The sequence below is a fragment of the Canis aureus genome, chromosome 12 (genome assembly GCF_053574225.1).
Source record: "Canis aureus isolate CA01 chromosome 12, VMU_Caureus_v.1.0, whole genome shotgun sequence".
NCBI lineage: Eukaryota > Metazoa > Chordata > Mammalia > Carnivora > Canidae > Canis > Canis aureus.
This window is the reverse complement of record NC_135622.1, coordinates 54,756,279-54,773,423: the sequence shown is the minus strand read 5'-3', so window position 1 is coordinate 54,773,423 and position 17,145 is coordinate 54,756,279. Positions and strand designations below refer to the sequence as shown.

Here is a 17,145-nt window from a genome sequence, read left to right as displayed (position 1 = left end):
CTCCCTCTGCTGTTCCCTGTGCTTGTGCTCTCTCTGTCAAACCAACAAATAAAATAAAATAAAATAAAATAAAGTAAAATAAAATGTCCTTTATCTGCATTGCCCAACACAGTGTATACAAGCTGGTTATGGCTATTGAGCATTGTATTGGTTTGAGTATTGTATGGCTAGTCCACCTGAGAAACTGAAGTTTTAATAGCCTAAAATGTCTAGTGGATGCTCTAATGGGCAGTACAGTCTGAGCATCATTTTTACTTAAAGAACTTTAGCAGAATGGGGAAACCACATAATTGTATACAAAACAACTGCATAAATCATGACACAGATGAAACACCTTGAATCAATGTTTAACTTTAAAATCAAGGCACACTTGAAATAGACTTCATATTACTGAGGATTCTCCTTTAACCTTTTGGGTATTTGATAAAAATATTTGAGAACATTTGAGTGAAATGAGAATTATGTCTTTATTGACAAATTTTTGTTCCTGATTTTCCACAATAGAAGACAGAAAGTTGATTCAGAAATCAGAATTTGAGATTAATGAAGTCAAAGTAAGTGGGTCCAGAGCAAAATTTACATGTTCTCTATGTCAGTGACCTTATAGCTTGGAAGTAGTCAGAGAAGTTATTGACTTCTTCATATCTAAATTGTTAGTAAGATGCAAAGTCAGGAGGCTGGGTGATGTCTTCAAGCATTCAGAACTCTTTAGATTATCTCCAGAACTCTACTGACCTTCAGGTTTGTCAAACGTAGGTAAATTTCTTGTCAATATTTCCTTCAAATAATGGAAAGGCCTTTTCTTCAGTCCTTAAAAAGGAAGGAACTTCTGACATATGTTACAAACACAGATGCACTTTGAGGACATTATGCTAAGTGAAAAAGCCGTCACAAAAAGACAAATACTGCATGATTCCATATATAGGAGGTACTTAGAGTAGTGAGAAACACAGACAGAAAGCATGATGATGGCCAAGGGCTAGAGGGAGAGGGACCTGGGGAGTTGTTGTCTATTGGGTGTAGAATTTTAGTTTGACAAGATGAAAAGAGTTCTGGGGATGGGCTGTGGTGGTTGTGCAATATTATGAATATATTTAATACCACTGAGCTGTACACTTAAAAGTAGTTCAGAGAGTAAATTTTATATTATGTATATTTTACAATTTAAAAAATGAAAAAGAAAGAAAAGAAGAAAAGAAAAAAAGAAAAGAAAAAAGAAAAGAAAAGAACCCAGAAGCACAGTTAGGGACAATTTGCATCGAAAACTGTAAAATGTGCACATCCTTTGACTTTATTGTTCTACATCTAGGCACATATAGCAAAGAAATTACTAAGGATGCATGCAATATTTAGCTTCAGTTATGATCACTTGATCAATGAGAAACAGTATAATATAACAAGCCTGTAGATAAGATCCTTGTCTGCCTCGATTTTAATCAGGCTCCACCACTTACCTCAGTAGCTGTGTGACCTTAGACAAGTCACTCATTCCCTTTGTGCTTAATTTCCTAATTTATAAAATGAGGAGGTAATAGTATCAAATTCATAAAGTTTTAGTAGAGATTACATTTAAGTAATGTAAAGTGTTTAAAAGAGTACAATGGCAAGCACCATATAAATATTTATTTAAAAAAAATGAAAAAAAAAAAAGGAAAAGCCCAAATATCCATTAGGGACTTTTCTATGGAACATTCTAAAAATAGAGTACCATACAAATATTAAAAATCTCTACATTTTTGGAAGAATTTTTAGTGATGTGGAGAGACATCCACAATATCATTAAGTGAAAAGAAAAATAAAGCTGGTTAACAAACAAGAGGGAAGCAGGGGTGCCTGGGTGGCTCAGTTGGTTAAGTATCTGCCTTTGACTCAGGCCATGTCTTAGGTCCTGGGATCCAGCTCCCTGCTCAGTGGGGAGCTTGCTTCTCCCTCTCTCCTACCACTGCTCCTGTTCTCTCTCAATCTTTCTCTCTCTCATATAAATAAATAAAATATTTAAAAAGTAGGAGGGGGGAGAAGCAAAGGATTTCAATAGACATTTCTCCAAAGAAGACATACAAGTGAAAAGATACTCAACATTATAAATTATCAGGGAAATGCAAATAAAAACAACAATAAGGTATCACCTCACACCTGTAAGAGAGCTATTATCAAAAAGAAGAAAGCTATAGGTGTTAGCTATAGCTATAGGTGTGGGGAAATAGGAATACTTATCCACTGTAGGTGGAATGTAACATGGGATAGCAGCTATGGTAAACAATATGGAGGTTCCTTGAAAAATTAAAAGCAGAATTGCCACATGATCCAGCAATCTCACTCATGGGTATATATCCAAAAGAACAGAAATCAGAATCTCAAAGAAATATCTGCACTCCTATGTTCATTTTAACATTATTCATAACCTCCAAGATACAGAAACAACCAAAATGCCCATTAACATAGGAATGGATAGCAAAAATTGGAATATACATATAACATGATGTTGTTCAGCCTTAAAAAAAGAAGGAAATTCTGCCATTTTGACAACACAGATGAAGCTGAAGGACATTATCCTCAGTGAAACGAGCCAGTCACAGAAGGACAAGTGATTCCAATTTTATGAGGTATCTAAAATAGACAAACATATAGAAACAGGATAAAATGGGGCTGGAGGCAGATAAAATTAGCAGTTGCTGATTAAGGAGTATGAAGTTTTAGTTAAGGAATATGAAAAAGCTCTAGAAATCTGCTGTACAACCTTGTACCTATAGTTAACCATACTATATTGCACACTTAAAAAATGTGTTTAAAAGTAGATCTCATGCTAAGTGTTCCTAGTGCAATCAAAAATAAGTATGCAAGAAAAATGATATTTAAAATACTCCTTACCACCAAGAAGGATGATGGATGATTCATCAGCAGGAACTTCCCTGATTCCCTTTGTAACTGTGGAAAGTTTAGAAGTCTCATTAGGACCTAGAGAAGACTTGTGAGATTTGCTGATAGACTATTTTATGGGATCTCTACAGACCTATTATGAAATAGAAGTGAACATTAGCAGATGTGATTTAGCTAATTTGGAAACAGTCACCAAATTGTTTATGTTGCTCACGCTGATTGGCATGAATCTCAGGAGCATTGCTTTGGATTCCTGAGGTGATATTCCTCCTCAGGATTACCATAGTAGCTGTTCCGGGAATGGAAGACATAAACGTAAGGGCATAGTTCCATGAAAGATAGGCAGGTTTTTAAAAATGAAACTGTTATCAGAACAGATGCTATAGTGTTAATCTCATAAGAGATTATTAACATCTTGTGTCACCACAAATTATTCCCTTTTGATATATAAAACCAAGTCTGCATGTAAGAAGTCAGGGAATGATGTGGTCCAACATACACAAGCTAATTGTTCTATTGACCTTTTAAAAAATATTTTTAATCAGCCTAGGGCACTGATGTTTATAATTTCTGACCATTGGGATAAAATTAAGTATTGCCCACTTTACCATTTCCAGCCTACCTCTTTAAAAACTGGTAAACCAAAATGCCCCAAATACTAATTTCTATGTGACTTAACACAAATGATAGGATTGTTAAGTCAGGCTCAAGCCCATCAGAGATCTTATCTAGCATCAAATTCTACTAACAATCCCAAGGATTCAGGCAATAAATAGGCTGGGGCAAAGTATAGAGAGGTCTGAGTTACCAAAGCAGCTTTCCAGCTTTGTCTTCCCATATCAGGGCTGCACTCACTAGCTCAGAATAAGAGATGGATTCTCCAAGTGCGGATTTAAAGGTTATTACCTAACACAATGAAGAGCATTTAAGTTATAAGACATCCCCATTGTATACCCCAGACCGCTGTAGCACTTATATGACTTTCTCCAGATGAGCCATGCCTCATCAGTTCCAAGTTTATTCCCTATTAGTAATCCTTTAGCCAGGAAAGATCCTGCTAAGGGCATTTACAAGATGAAGCCTCTTCCCTCAAGCGAATATTATTAATCCACTTAACTAGAGGTCTGATTGACAAGGACACTAGACTAGGCAGGTCACCTGCCTTCTTTTTCCTTACCTGTTCCAGGGATAGACAGCTCCTAAAGAAAGTGAGTGGATCACAGGTCATTTGTTTTAACTTCTCTCTTCTAGTCACCAAGGAAAACAAGCTGCATGAAATAAGATGGTCAATATTTTTAACCAGATGCATATTTTAGAATCACCTTAAGTAAGTTTTTAAAATCCAATCAGCGATGCCTAATATCCAGAGATTTTGATTAGATAGGTCATTGATGTAATCAGCTTTTTTTTGTTTGTTTAACTTAATGTGCTCGCTGACAATTGAAAACCATTATAAAATCTAGGGGGTGGGGACATCTGGGTGGCTCATTGGTTGAGCGTCTGCCTTTGGCTCAGAGTATGATCCAGAGTCTGGGGATGGAGTCTGACATCAGGATCCCTGTGAGGAGCCTGTTTCTCCTTCTGCCTGTGTCTCTGCCTCTCTCTGTGTATCTCTCATGAATAAAATAAATTAAATCTTTAAAAGAAATCTAGGGGTAAAATCAGATCTCACTCATTTTTTTTTTTGATTCCCAATTAGATTTTAATGTGTTCTAAGTTGACCATCATCACTATAAATCTTTCCTTGGAAGGCATTGTCTTGAGAAAAGTATGTGGACATGAAAGCAGTCATTGTCCTAGTACAGTAAGGGCATCACAAAACTCAGCCTAAGTCGGAGGACAAATACCTGGGCCTTTCTTCTATGAATCAGCATTGTCTGGTGATGCACTTGATTATGTCCCAGGTAGACAGAAACTGGAAACCTCAAATAGAGGCCAAAGGTTGAACTCCTTAGATTGGAGAATGTGTTCCTAGGATTATCAATATATGCCTAAAATATGGTCTTTATGGACAACAACAAAGAGGTGGGGGAGCCACCTATGCAGAGAAATCTTGTGAGCTCTTCATTCTGATTCAACCATAAGGCAGCCATGATTTGATTTTTATACTGGGTGTTTATCAGGTTTTATTTAAGTATTTCCAACTATATGTTTTAGACAGGCAGTACTTTAAGCACTAAATATGCTACCTCTTGTATTAATTAGGATTCCCTAGACACTCAGAAGTAGAAGCAATAGTATGTGTATGTGTATATAGGTAGACATTTAGAAGGTTAAAAATGGTACACTTATTTTAAAGAACCAGTTCACATGATTATAGTGGTTGGCAAATTTGACATCTTCAGACCTGACTGGAAGTATGGAAATTCCAGCAGGAGCAGTCTTAAGATAGAATTCCTTTCTCTTTGAGGACCACAGTTTTTTCTCCTAAGACCTTGAACTGATCAGGGGCACCTGGGTGCCTCAGTCAACTGGGTGACTGATTCTTGGTTTTGGCTCAGGTCATGATCTCATGGTGGTGGGATTGAGCCCCACGTTTTGTGGTGTAGGGCTCCACACTCAGTGGGGAGTCTGCTTGGGGATTCTCTCCCTCTCTCCTCCCCCAATTTCTGTGTGTGTGTGTGCGTGCGTGCGTACAAGCACACGTGCACTCCCTCTCTTAAGTAGGTAAATAAATCTTAAAAATAAAATAAGACCTTGAGCTGATAAAATGAGGTTCTCCCACATTGTGGAAGGTGATCTGCTTTACTCAATCTATTGATTTAAATGTTTTTCACATCTGAAACATGCCTCCTCCACAACAACGTCTAGACTGGTGCTTGACCAAATGGGCACCATGGTCTAGCCAAGTCAACACAGAAAAGTAGCCAAATACTTCCCTTAATCCTTCCAGCAACTCCTTGTTCTTAGTATCATTATTTAGTATCATTATCATTTATAGCTAGAAATAGGGAAATTGGAGCAGGCAAATTACTATAGAGGAGGGCACAAGGTATCCTGTGAATACATAGGACTTTAACTGAGGAGTGAATCCTGGCAGTAAATATAGACTATACATGTATGACAAAAGTGATAGAAGATAATCAGTTTTTGAAATCTTGCTTTATAATAATACCACGAGAAAAGAGAGAATTAAATTCTGCATAAATGAGTCAGGAACCACTAACTGAATTCACTATGGATGCACTGGATCTGCATACCAATATCCAGGAGCCACCACATCTGCTACGCTTAGTCTAGCAGGAGAATTAAGATTTCAGTGACAGGAAAATAAGCCAATACAATCAATGTCCCCTGGCTTGTTTTAGCCTTTTTGCTAACATATTTGCATTGTCTTTTTATAGACACACCAGAACAAAATTTCCTGAAAGAGACAAAAAGAGGGGTGCCTGGGTGGCTTAGTTGGTTAAGTCTCTGACTCTTGGTTTCTGCTCAAATCAAATCTCTCATAAATAAATAAATAAATAAATAAATAAATAAATAAATAAATAAAATCTTTTAAGAAGAGAGAGACAGAAAGAGAGAAAAATAAATAAATCTCTGGGGGGAATATTACGAGCCACATATTTATAGCATAAGAGGTAAAAGAACCAAGCTATTAGAATTAGAGAAAAGATAATGATTATTAGGATACACTGGGGAGCTTCCATGCTCCATGCTATGAAACAGTCTATGTCGTAGGAACATATTAGGCTCTAAGCTATTTCCCTAATTCAATCTCTTACTCTTCGTAACGGTGAGAAGATCTGTTTATCCCCATTTCACAGATGTGGATGATGGGGGCACAGAGAAGTGAAGTCTACCAAGTTCATCCAACTGCTAATCACTGAGGAGGATGCTTTATCATGACATGTGACTGACTCCTGGAGAAAAAGCACTACTTGTGGACTCAACCTTTATTAGCTCTTGATTAACACTAGAGATGGTGAAATGGAAAACTGTGAAAGGAGACGATGTCAGTTGCATCCCAGCTGGGCTATGTGCTCACTATGTGACTGGATTAACTACCCTATTGAGCCTCAAAGTCCTCATTTCTAAAATATATTGGCACTTCTATGAGATGCTATACATGAAGTAGCATATGTTATCAATGTAGTGCGCGATACACATTTATTCCTTTCCCATCGTCTTATAAAACAGACACTCTGATCTGTGATCCTCGGATATATTTTGTGCACACCATGAAATTATGTGTAAAAATGCATGCATGGGCATATTTGCACTTATCTGATGAAAAGCATCATTTTGGGCAAAAGAATCTTTATATTCATAAGATTACAAAGGAAGAAGGGGGGAAAAAAAGCTACCACCCTGTAGCATTTATTAAAATTATGGGACAAAGTACTCTGAGATGTTTTAAAGTGCCAAAAAAACTTAAAATATTTAACTTTACCTTCATGGGAAATAATTTTAGATACCAACTTTATATGACATAGATAATGATGATGGATTCTAAGCTTTGGTTATTCATTTGGTAAAATTTTTGTAAGTTTGTGAGTATATGTATCAGAGAGAGAGAGAGCTAGAGAGAGAGAGAGAGCACTCCATCAGGAATGTTTTTCAAGTTTTTTGACTACAGGAAAAGTATTCAATTTCAAACCTAATTGGTAGAGTCCTGTATTGTTCAGAGAGTTTTATGTTCTGCGTTTGATTCTGTACACGCGTGAAGAAATATATGCAATTGTCATTTCTATTATAAATCAGAAGTAATAAAAATGGTCCTGTTTTATGGGAAATGAGTGCAGTGTGTGCTGTTTCTTTATGGCCTTTATATTTCTGGCTGGCCAAAAGCACCCCTTATTTCATGCTATCCAGCTGTCAGCCTAGAAAGAACTGAGAAGAAGAATGACAGAATAAATGTGCATTGCATCTAGCATTTGTGTCTTTTTGCTAGAAAAGGTGAAGCTGGGTTAAGATCTCGTCTCTTTTTGTTATGAAGAGATCAGAATGAGGTCCTTTTACAACAAAATACCCTAGACATCCACCTCAGCGAAGAGCCAATTCTTCCTGGGAGCCTCTATCCTTGAGAGGATGCAAAAACCATTGAAAAAACTACATGTGGGAAATGAGTCAGGTAAAAACAAGCTAGAGATAAATCAGGTAAAACTTTGACCAAATTGAGAAAAATTCCGAAAAGGACAGAAGAGCCAAGGTTGAAGACCTGCTCTGCCCATACTTGTTTTGTAATCCAAAGCGTCCTTGGATAGTAAAATGAAGGTCAAAGATGCCCGAGGGTTTGGCAAGTCCAGTGGCTTACAAACTGAGGCTGCATACGTTGTTTTACAAAATTTTTTGAACTGTACATTTCTTTTTTTTTTAATTTATCTTAGAGAGAGAGAGTGAGGGAAGGGGAAGAATGAGAGGATCTTCAAGCAGACTCCCTGGTGAGCATGGAGCCCATCATGGGGCTCTATCTCAAGACCCTGAGATCATAATCTGAATGGAAACCAAGAGTTGGAGGCTCAACTGAATGAGCCACCCAAGTGCCCCTAAATTGTGTATTTCTAAAAAACTGTTCTATGTGCAACATGTGCAGCATAACATGAGGTATTCAATAGAATAAAAAGTTGTTTCCTTAAAACAAGAAAATATGACCCATCTCACATGCACATGCACACACACACACACACACACACACACACAGCAGGCAACAAAACCAGCCCATGAGAACAACCAACCAATTTACCAAGATTTCAAAATAGCCATTATACATATAGTAAGAACTAAAAGAAACCACGATTACAGAAGTATAAGTGTGATGAAACTGTTGACTCAAATAGAAAATAAAAATAAAAATAAATTATTAGAAAAGATCTAAGTGAAAATTCTCGAGTTGAAATACATAACAGCTGAAGTAAAAAATTTATTACAGGGGCTGAACAGTAAATCTGAACAGAGAGGAAGAATCAATAAACTTGAATATAGACTGACAAAGATGATGTGATCCAAAGAGCAGGAAAAAAGAATGAAGAAAAATGAACAGAGCCTCAGAGAAACGTGGGACGCCAAGACTATGCCAACACATGCGTAATGAATATGACAGGAAAAGATGAAAAGGAAAAATATTTGAAGAAATAATGGCTGAAAACTTTCTGGATTTATTGGAAAACATTAATTTAAAAGCCCAGGAAGCTCAACATACTCTAACAGGAAAAACACAATGGGATCCACAGAGACTCATTGTGGTAGAAATTAAAAATGTTAAAGAGAAGGGAAAATCTTGAAAGCAAGAAAACACAGACTTGTCCTTTAGGTTATGGAATAACGTATTCAATGTGCCTGAAGGGGAGAAACAACTGTCAACAGAGTTCTACATCCAGAAAAAGCTATTCTTCATCCAAAAGACTTTCTTAAACAGAAAGATTTTTCCTCAAGTAAAAAATTGAGACATAATCTCACTTGCCTATTTTGCTTCTGTTGCCTGTGGTTCTGGGGTCACGTCAGGGAGAAAAAATATCAATGACGAATGTTAAGAGGCTTCTTATGTATATTTTCTAATACTTTTACAATTCTAGGTTTCATGTGACTCTCTTCCTAGTTGTTGATTTTTGTATACAGTGTGAGTGTGAGACAAGGGTCCAATGTCATTCTTCCGTATGTGGATACCTAGTTTTTCCTACAGCATTTAATGAAGAGATTATCCTTTCCACATTGTGTATTTTTGGTACCCTTGTTGAGGATGAGTTGGCTGTATATGTGTAGGCTTATTTCTGGGCCCTCTATTTTGTTCTGTTGGTTTATATGTCGGTCTTTATGCCAGGAGTGCTTTAATGACTATAGGTTTGTAATATATTGTGAAACCAGGAAAAGTGATGTCTCCAGCTTTTTTTCTTGCTCAAGATTGTTTTGGTGTCAAGGTCTTTTGTGGCTCCATATGAATTTTAAAAATGTTTTTGATAGCTTTTTAATTTATGGTTTTTTTTCTTTTTAATTGAGGTAAAATTGACATTGAACATTCTATTAGTTTCAGGTGACAAGATAATGATTTCATGTTTGCATACACAGTTAAATGATCACCACCATAAGTTTAGTTATCAGCCATACATAGTAACATACATACATACATACATAGTTATATCACCATACAAAGTTACAAGAAGATTGTTTTTCCTGTGATGAGTACTTTAAGGATTTATTCTCAGCAACTTTCAAGACTGCACTACAATATTATTAACTACAGTCACCATTCTGTGCATTATAACCCCATGACTTATTTATTTTATAAATTTTAAGATTTTTTTCTCTATTTCTATAGAAAATATCCTTGGAATTTTGATAGAGACTGCACTGAATCTATATTGCTTTGGGTAGTATGGATATTTTAGCACTATTAATTTCTCCAATTTATGAACATGGCATAGCTTTCCATTTATTTGTGTTTGAATGTTGTTCATGGTTGTTTTATAGTTTGCAGTGTACTGATTTTTAACCTCCTTGGTTACATTTATTCCTAGGTATTTTTCAATGCTATGATAAATGGTATTGTTTTATTAGTTTCTTTTTAGATAATTTACTGCAAAAAGCTCCTCACAGCAAAAGAAATAATCAACAGAATGAAGATATAACCTACAGAATGGGAGAAAATATTTGTAAACCATGCATCTGATAAGGAATCAATATCCAAAATATATAAGGAACTCAAACAACAGAACAGCAAAAGCACATAAATAAATTTAACAATTGAAAGACATGGTCGAAGGATCCGAATAGGTAATTCTCAAAGAAGACATACAAATGGGCAAGAGATACATATTAAAGTGTGCTGTGTCACTAGCAATCAGGTAAACAAATCAAAACCACAATCAGGGATCACTGCTTAGAAGGGCTATTATCAAGAAGACAAGAGATAACAAGTGTTGGCAAGGATATGAGGGAAAGGGAATCCTTGCCCATTGTTGGTGGGAAGGTAAATTGCTACGCCAATTATGGAAAACAGTATAGCGATTCCTCAAAAAGTTAAAATAGAATTATAAGATCCATCAAGCTCACATCTGGGTATGTGTTCAAAGGAAATAAAATCTGAATCTTGAAGAGTATTTGCACTCTTGTGTGCCCTATAACACTATTCACAAAAGTCACGATACGGAAACAATCTAAGTGTCAATGGACAGATGAATGGATAGAGAAATGTGGTACCTATATGATGGAATATTACTCAGTCTTAAAATAGAAGGAACCCTTGCCACTTTGACAGCATGGATTAACCTGGAGGACATATGTCAAATGGAATAAGCTAGACACAGCAAGTTAAATGCTGTATGATCTCACTTATATATGAAACCTAAAACTGTGGAACTCTTAAAAGCAGAGAATAGAAAGGCAGGTAGGTGCCAGGGCCTGAGGTGTGAAGAAATGGAAAGATGCTGGTCAAAGTGCACAAAACTTCAATTATGTATGCTGAATAAATCTCAGAGATCTAAAAGCATGGTAACTAGAGGTAATAATACTGTATTGTATACATGAAATCTGCCACAAGAATAGATCTTAAGTGTTCTTGTAACACTCTCTAAGAAATGATAACCATGTGCGGTGATAGATATGTTAATTAGGTTGATTGCGGTAAAGATTTCATAATGTGTATATATCTATCAAACATCACACTGCACATTTTAAACATATATAATTTTTATATGTCAATTATACCTCAGTAAAGCTGGAAAAAATGGGATAATTTGTTGCTATGAGACCCACTTTACAAGAAATACTAAGACTAGTAAGAGTAATTGTGTCATTATAAAAGACATGTAAATGCATATTTTTCTCATTCTTCTAAACTTATTTTAAAAGTAATTATAGACAATGATACGCATACAATGTAATTTTTGGCCCTATAACATGCATAAATGTAATATACTTGTAATATATTTTCCAGAAAGAACACAAAAAAAGATGAGAAGAATTAAAGTTGTATTGGTTTAAGGAAGTGACTCCAGATTTTATCAAATCCATGAGAACAAATGAAGAAAACCAAAAATGATAAATAAGGAAGTTAATGTAACAAAACTATAAACAAATACTTGTTCTTCTTTATTCTTTCAAGTTTTTTTCAAAGATGTAACATTTTATAAAGTCAGGAATATCACAAAGTATTGTTGGTTTCTGCCATATATGAAGTCAATATAAATAATAATAATGAAATAAAAATGGAAACAGGAATAGAGCTATAGAAGAGTAACATTTACATATATCTTTAACTTGGAACACCACTATAAGCCAATTCAACCTAATGGATATCTGTAGAATACTTCACTCAATAACAGCAGAATATACATTCTTACCTCTTTCATATTTTCTGTCTTTATCAAAAGATGTAGGAACTTTATCCCAGTCCTTTGTTTCATTCAGTGATCCTAGATTCATTTTCCCAAAATATATGGTGAAGCAGCAGTATTTCTTACCCCAGAGCATTGAACTTCCAGCTACCTGTGTCTGCCATTGGATCCAAGTTCCAGCTGTCTTCTGACATGAGCCCCACTTACCAGAGATTTTCTAGGTACATTCATCTTATCTCCAATAAAGGGTACATTTAAAAAAAAAAGATTTTTATTTATTCATGAGAGACACAGAGAGAGAAGCAGAGACATAGGCAGAGGGAGAAGCAGGTTTGCTAGGGGAACCCTGATGTGGGACTCCATCCCAGGACCCCAGGATCACCACCTGAACCAAAGGCAGACACTCAACCACTGAGCCACCCAGGCATTCCAAGGGATACATTTTTATTGATGGATAATTTTAACTGTTTTTATAATGATTGAACAGTAAGTTGGGGTTCAAATCTAAATTTTGAAAACTTACCCTTCCATCTTTTCTAGAACGGTCCTCTACAAATTAATCCCCCTTAAAACACAGTTTCATGTTTAGCAGATACAGTTTACATTTCTTTTATTTTCTTCATAAAATTCCAAGTTGAAATAAACATTCCACTTCTTTTTTTTTTTTTTTTAAGTTTCACATGCCAAATAGATTCAACAAAGTTTATATTCTTCCCTGATTCTATATTGAAATAGGTCATGGAAACAATACTAGTTCAGTATAGAAAGCTTATCCACACTTGGGTTGAGTAATGTATTAAACATATTTTGTATAAGAAAACTTGCTTTCCCAGGTTTGGAATGAGTGTATAGAGACATCACTTGTCAGATGCAAGTGACCCAGACTTTGAATCAGGAGTTATTGACACAAAGGAGGAGAAATTGCAGAGTAGCTTTGGGATAGTTCAATAATATGGAGCTTACAGGGAAGCAGGGCAGTTATGCCAATGTAGTGAGTGCGCAGCACCCAGTGTAAGTGTGTAAGTGGTGCCATCAGTGCAAAATGAAGCAGTGATTGCTCGGTGTCACAGCCCTGGCTCTGTGGATGAGTGATATCTTAACTAACTGCCCACTCTCCAAGTCAAGCTTTCAAGCCCTCCTGTTGACCCTGCATACTATCCAGTATCTTACATCCTTTTCATGAGTTCATTGTCTGCCTAATTTAGCCAGACTAACACCCTGACTGATAATGAAGGCCACTATTTCTGTTTTTATAGAACTGCAATTGGCTGCATGACTGTGTCCTCTTGAATTCATATGTTGAAATCTTAACTCCCAAGGTGATGGTACTAAGAGAAGGGGTCTTCAGGAGGTGACTGGGCTCTACTTTCAGAATGGAATTACTGACCCTGCAAAAGAGGCCTCAGAGTGCTCTCTCAGCCCTTCCATCATGCAAGGACACAGTGAGAAGACGGCCCTCTGTGAACCCAGAAGTGAGCCTCACCAGATACTGCATCTGCCAGGGTTGGACTTCCAGCCTCCAGAACTGGGAAAAATAAATGTTTATCATTTTAAGTTACCAGTTAATGGTATTTTTGTTATAGCAGCCTGAATGAACTAAGATATGAACCTTGACAAAGGAGCTCAAACTATTTGAAGAAGGACTGTAGGAGATACTCTGCAGTTTATATTAATATCCTAGCAAGGCTCACTTAAGATATGTTATTTATGTAATATTGGTGGTACTTTTTGGTGTACGTAACGAGTCGTGGAGTTTAATAAATACAATGAGCACTGTGATAATAAGTTGAAAGACATATCAATTTGAAAGAAATATAGGGGAATCCCTGGGTGGCTCAGCAGTTTGGCACCTGCCTTTGGCCCGGGGCATGATCCTGGAGTCCTGGGATCGAGTCCCACATCTGGCTCCCTGCATGGAGGCTGCTTCTCTCTCTGCCTCAGTCTCTGCCTCTGTGTGTGTGTGTGTGTGTGTGTCTCATGAATGGATAAATAAAATCTTAAAAAAAAAGAAATATAAATAATTAGGACTGGGTTTTATTCACATAGGAATTAAGTTGTTTGAGGAAAGGAATGATTTTGCATTTCTTAGCTGTCTGGCTTCCTTACTGTGTCTTCAAGGTAACTCCCTTGCCCATCCCTTTCACTCTTTTCTCAAGGCATCCACTCATTTCTCTAAGGTATTCACTCAAGGGTCACTTCTGCCAAGAGTCTTTCCTTGTTTTCTATAATGTTTCATCAATTCCTTGTTCACTGTGTCCCTCCTTCAACTTGCCCACTGATCATGGCACCATGATCTATTGCATGAATTTATGTGTCTGCCTCTCTATTAGAATGCGAGGCCCCGGAGGACTGGGAATGTATCTTATTTGAATCCATGGAGAATCCATAACTTAATGCTATGCCTAATTTGACTTGTTTAACTACATGTAAATGTATCCCAAAAAGGATGGTTATATATACATTATAATGCCATTTTAATTTTTTTCTAACCTTCTAGAATCATCAAGATGGCCAATGAGACCTCCAGGCTACTCAGCAAAGTCCACAGTGCTTCCGTGAAACCCATGGTCATGGAAATGCATTGATAGAATTCCTTAACCTCCGCAAAGACAGTGTGCACACAGGTAACATCTTCCATGAGAAACTTGAGCATTCACAAGTCCTTTGCTCTATTTCTGTAAAACTCTATGATCACTGTAATAATAATAATAATTTGATCAACAGATATTAATGAAATTGAACAGAATAGTTTCTGAGACTAGCTTTTTTACATAATTTCTCTACAATGTTATGAGAAGATACTCTGAGTCTACAGGTGTGTGTATGGGCGTGCATACACAGGGGTGTATAGACACAAGGATGACACCATAAATAAACATATGAAGCCATGAGCTGTACCCACTGTCATCTATTTTCTATATATTACACTAGTCACATTTCATCTTACATTGGTCATTGTAATTTGACCATAACTGGATAGGATTATTTATAACATCATAAGGAAACAATTTTGATACACACAAAGCTGATTTTGATGCTTGAATTTTGATGCAATTGTCAGAAAGACAGCCCCATTACACTGAAGCCATATTTCAAAGGTCTACACTGCATCAGCCTGTCAGATGCAATTGCAAACTTTAGAAAGAACAACTGGAAAGATTTTCAAGACAAAGCAGGGTAAACTCAAATTAGTCACACCAACTTTTTATGGGTTCATAGTGCCCATCTGTGAAAAATCACGGCCCATTAGAAGTGAAAATGGGTACGTTACAGAGTAAAGGAGTGCTAATAAAATATTCTAAAAATGAAAGCAAAATCTCTGAGCATTAATTTATTTACAGCATGAATAATTTAATATCCACCTCAGATTTAATTACAAGCCATGGTCAATTAACTAATTTAGTAACAATGTGTAAATAATGGATAATTTCTATGCAGTAGATGAAACTTTAAAAGTTGTTATAATATCAAAAGGATTGTAAGGTATGGGATTGTCTTCCCAAACATTTCTGACAATGAAACAGAATATCATGAGGATTTAGAACAGATTTTTTTTGTTTTGTTTTAACTTTACAACTGGGATTGAATATGAATATTATCCATGTAATTTATTTACACATTCTGGAAAAAGTTAGAAAAATATCAGTGAATCCACTGTCTAAATTACATTTTTGTTGTAACAACCTAGAAACATAATAGAAGGCAATATTTGACTTACAATATGAAAAACACTGTTCTGAGAGCTTTTCAGTTTTGAAGTCATTAAATTCCTACAATAATACTTTAAGGTAGATACTATTCTAATCTTTGGCTTGCAATTCAGAAACCGAGGCACATGGGATCCCTGGGTGGTGCAGCAGTTTGGTGCCTGCCTTTGGCCCAGGGCGTGATCCTGGAGGCCTGGGATCGAGTCCCATGTCGGGCACCTGGTGCATGGAGCCTGCTTCTCCCTCTGCCTGTGTCTCTGCCTCTCTCTGTGTGACTATCATAAATAAATAAAATATATATTTTTTTTAAAGAAAGAAACCGAGGCACAGAGATGATACAAACATGCCCAGTTTCACAGAATAAATAGCAGAGCTGGGGTCATCTAAAAAATTCTGGTTCTAGAGTCTGTCCTCAAAACTGATGGACATTTACACAGAGGAATTCAACATCCTTACTTAAAATAGAAATAATAACAAAGAAATGATAATATATTCTGATCAACATTAAGAGATACTTTTAAGGTAGGCAGTTACCATAATGGGTAATTATCACTCTAATAGAAAACTAATCTGTCAATTTAGAAGCTTCATTATTTCCCAGGTGCAACACTGGGCTCCTGGGAAAGATGTCTGCTTACTTGGGTATGAATCTCTGACCTCTAAGCAACTCAAGTGCTAATTTCCGTGTTTCTTTATGCCCAGCAGAAATTAGCAAAGTGTCAATTGGAGCAAGCAATGTTTTAGAAAGTTTGTAAGGTCTGCCTTTGAATCCTGCCTTTTCACTTACTAACTTTGAGATTTAGGTAGACTTCCTTTGGTGTTCGACGTAATTTAGTTTGCTTCCCACACAGTGGACATATTTGGAGGAGATAAACACTAAATATTCTTGCTCTGCTCTTTCAATCTTGCAATTATGAGAGTTTAAAAATGCAATTATTTGCCATAACACAACAGGGAAGTTGTAGTTGACATTTTAACACTGTTTTGATTTCCAATATGTTTTTGGTTACACAGTTTATACAATAATTTAAAATAAGCAAAAAAAGGTTTTTATTTGTTGGTTTAGTCTTTATCCTTTTAAAATGAATATTTAATCTCATTCAGAGAGAAATCAATGAGTTGCCACTGGAAAAAAAATGCTTCTTAAATGCTCATTCGAATCAAAGCTTTGAAGCAGAATTTAGTTACCTTGCTAGTTAGTTCTTTTTTTTTTTTTTTTTTTTTTTTTTTTCATTTATACCCCCCTGCAGGGCACTTTATAACCAGGAACTCAGTATTTTGTGGAACAT

At 36.2% G+C, this 17,145-nt stretch overlaps 1 long non-coding RNA gene across 3 annotated transcripts in view; it reads right to left on the bottom strand.

The window, feature by feature from the left end:
- Nucleotides 1-448: 448 nt before the first annotated feature.
- Nucleotides 449-17,145, bottom strand: part of LOC144281221 (uncharacterized) — a 366,661-nt gene continuing 349,964 nt past the window's right edge. For 2 of the 3 annotated variants that reach the window (XR_013349728.1, XR_013349730.1), the window contains exons 3-5: nucleotides 4,055-4,145; nucleotides 2,869-2,925; nucleotides 449-810 (exon numbers count right to left, since the gene is read on the bottom strand). This is a non-coding gene — a long non-coding RNA (uncharacterized LOC144281221). Of the gene's footprint in view, nucleotides 811-2,579; nucleotides 2,608-2,868; nucleotides 2,926-4,054; nucleotides 4,146-17,145 lie in introns of those variants that run through there. The other variant, XR_013349729.1, reaches the window with a different exon arrangement.